The following is a 3,764-nucleotide window of genomic DNA, read 5'->3' as shown; positions in this document are numbered from 1 at the left end:
AGCTGATCATTCATCTTCGTTTAAAAGTCAAGTTCTCCAGTTGAAGATTTATCATTTTAGTTAAAAATCCATCTCTTTGGTTGGAGATTCATTTTTTTAGTTGGAAATTTATCACTTTTAACTGATGAGACATATTTAAAAAAAAGTTAGAATATGTATTCAAAAAGGATTTCAGTTTGACTTTTCAACATTAAAGTATTGATTTTAAATAAGAAGTAAAATTTCCACGAAAAAAATGGGATTTTCAACAAAACAGTTTCATTTTTTACCACAAAGGATAAATTTTTAACAAAATTGTTGATTTTTTAAACAAATAGTAGCATTTTCATACAAGAAAGAAGCAAATTCTACTAACAGAGGAATGTCTAAATAAAAAAGACAAATTTTCAACAACAACAAAAAATAGATGAATTTTCATCAAAAAATATTTCAGTTTCACTGTCCAACATCAAAATATGAGTTTTAAATAAGAAGCAAATTTTCCATGAAGAAACTTGAATTTTCAACCCAAAAAAAATAATTTTCAACAGCAAAATTAAATTTTCAACCCCAAAGGATGAGTTTTAAACAAAATTATTGAATTTTCAACCAAAAAATTGCATTTTTATCCAAAAAAGATGCAATTTCTACTAAAAAATAGATGAATTTATAATTAAAAACACAAATTTTCAAAAATTAGTTTAAATTTTCATCCAAAAAGTATTTTAGTTGACTTTTCAATATTAAAATATTAATTTAAATCGAAAACTAAATTTGCTACGAAAACAGTTGGATTTTCAACCCAAAAGACGAATTTCCAACACAACAGTTCTTTTTTGAACCAGGAAGGATGACTTTTCAACATAGTTGTTACATTTTCAAACAAATATTAAAATTTATAACCGCCAAACTTCATTTTAAAAATTCCCTAATTTTCTCCTGACCAATTTAAATTTCAATGACCATTAATATTCAAAGACTAGGATCATAAACTTGTAATATTTCTAACCTAGAATTTTAAACTAACAGTTATTTAAGGTCAATTTTTTTGGCGCGTAAAGTTACAATTCATATTTTTCTGTACAATTACTGCGAGTTACAAATACTGAAGTTACTTAATGATAAATACTAATGGAAATTCACCAATTTAAAACTTTTTTTCAATGCCAGAAAAAATACGAAATATTGTTAACAATAATAAAATAAAAAAAATTCAAAGAAATATTTATTTCTTGAAATTTGTTGAATACATAAAAATTCGAGCTGAAATTAAATTCTAAATATTGAGAACTTAATAAAATATGTATTATCATTTTGCTTTTAAATTTATATAAATTTTTGTTTTAATTTTTCAGAAAATTAAAAAAGATTTTTGAATATTTCTGATGTGTGAGAAAAGAATCTAGAAGATTTAGATTAGAAGTTTAGGACTCTTAGAACTTTGGAAGAAATCAAGAAAAATATTTGATACATTTTCGGAGACTTTTCAAAATTTTTTAATATTTCAAATCTATTTAAAACGTCTTAAATTTCTACAAATATATTTAACTGACTTGAATTTATGTTAGAATATTGAAAAAACATTCAAAATGTAAAAAAATTGCCTTTTAATCTTCTAAATTTTCCCAGGAATTTTAAGAAGATTTGTTTATTCTCTTGAAAACTTTCATGACTCTTTTAAAGCTTCTAAAATTTTTTGTTTTTTAATCTTTAAAAATCTAAATTTCTAAAAATCTTTTAAAGTCAAAAACTTTTTAATCTCTTCAATTCCTCTAAATATTTCTTGAATTTACTCGATCTTATTTTTTAATCTTATTAAATTGAAACATTTTGCTTCAAAATCTGCTAAAAGCTTTATAGAAATTTTAGGTTATCGTTTGAATTCTTTAAAAAATGAATTTTTTTATTCTGCATAATGAACAAAATTGTCTTAAAATTGTTCAGATTCTTCTTTGACAATTTTATCAATCTTTCTAAATGTTTTGAGTCTTTCTAAATAATCTCTTAAAATTAATTTTTCAAAACAATCATTTTAATTTTTCCTAGGAGCCTAAACAATTTTTATTTTATTTTCGTGAAAGCTTACAAAATTCTTTCAAAATCTTTAAAAGTTTTAATCATTTTTGAATCCTGTCAAAACTTCGAAATACCTTTTAAACTTACTCACATTTTTTCTCAATTGCAAAAACCGTGAAAAATTCAGTTTGCCTAAAAACTTTTTAAATCCTGAAAATTAGAAAAATTGTTTCAAAGCCTTCCATTATCTTTTTGATACATTTGGAAATCTTCGGAACTTAAAATTATTATTTCAAAAGAAGAACTAAACCATTAAAAATTTTTCTGGAAATTTTGAAAAAAAATAAATGTTCGCAAATCTTTCATAATTATTAAAAAGCTTCTAATTTGTTCCCGCATTCTTCAAAATAAATTTTTGCCCACAATTTAATTTCTTTTCACTCTTTGATAATATAAAAAAGTTTACAAATAACAGTGTGTTAGCATTAAGGGCATGTGACACAGCTAAATACCTATATTACCTACCTCACTTTTTCCGTTCACTGAATGTTTTTTTGAACCTAAGAACTTTTTTTGTAAATAAAATATCGAGCTGAAACTTTGGAAGATTTATTAGGTTACAATAAAGTACGTTTAGGTACTGCATTTCGGTAGGAACTTCAATGAAAATTATTTCATCTTTTTTCTGAACCTCAACATTTTGTGAACGTTCGAACTTTTTTTATACATAAAATATCGTTCTCAAACTTTGAGAAATGCAAGAGCCGAAAGAAAACTACGTTTAAGTACAAAGCTGAATAATAATAGAGGTAAAAAAATATATTTCAACAATCAATTCCAACGGCATCAGCCGTTAAGGGCATGTGACAGAGCTAAATACCTATATTACCGACCACAGTTTTTCAGTTCACTGAATGTTTTTTTGAACCTAAGAACTTTTTTTGTAAATAAAATATCGAGATGAAACTTTGGAAAATGTATTAAAGTAAAATAAAGTACGTTTAGGTACTGCATTTTAGTAGGAACTTCACTGAAAATTATTTCATCTTTTTTCTGAACCTCAACATTTTTTGAACGTTAACTTTTTTTATACATAAAGTATCGGTCTCAAACTTTGAGAAATGCAAGAGCCGAAAGAAAAATACGTTTAAGTACAAAGCTTAACAATAAAAGATGTAAAAAAATATATTTTAACAATCAATTCCAACGGCATCAGCCGGTAACACGTTGTACATGAAAATACGAACCCTTTAGAGCCTCGTCTAGTGGCCGCCAGGGTTCGTATTTTCGTGTACAACGTTACCGGCTGATGCCGTTGGAATTGATTGTTAAAATATATTTTTTTACATCTTTTATTGTTAAGCTTTGTACTTAAACGTAGTTTTCTTTCGGCTCTTGCATTTCTCAAAGTTTGAGACCGATATTTTATGTATAAAAAAAGTTCGAACGTTCAAAAAATGTTGAGGTTCAGAAAAAAGATGAAATAATTTTCAGTGAAGTTTCTACCAAAATGCAGTACCTAACCGTACTTTATTGCACTCTTATACATTTCCCGAAGTTTCAGCTCGATATTTTACTTACAAAAAAAGTTCTTAGGTTCAGAAAAACATTCAGTGAACTGAAAAATTGTGGTCGGTAATATAGGTATTTAGCTGTGTCACATGCCCTTAACGTTGTACACGAAAATACGAACTCTCTAGAGCCTCGTCTAGTGGCCGCCAGGTTTCGTATTTTCGTGTACAACGTTACCGGCTGATGCCGTTGGAATT

Source organism: Belonocnema kinseyi, chromosome 10 (genome assembly GCF_010883055.1).
Source record: "Belonocnema kinseyi isolate 2016_QV_RU_SX_M_011 chromosome 10, B_treatae_v1, whole genome shotgun sequence".
NCBI lineage: Eukaryota > Metazoa > Arthropoda > Insecta > Hymenoptera > Cynipidae > Belonocnema > Belonocnema kinseyi.
Note: the sequence above shows the minus strand (reverse complement) of the source record.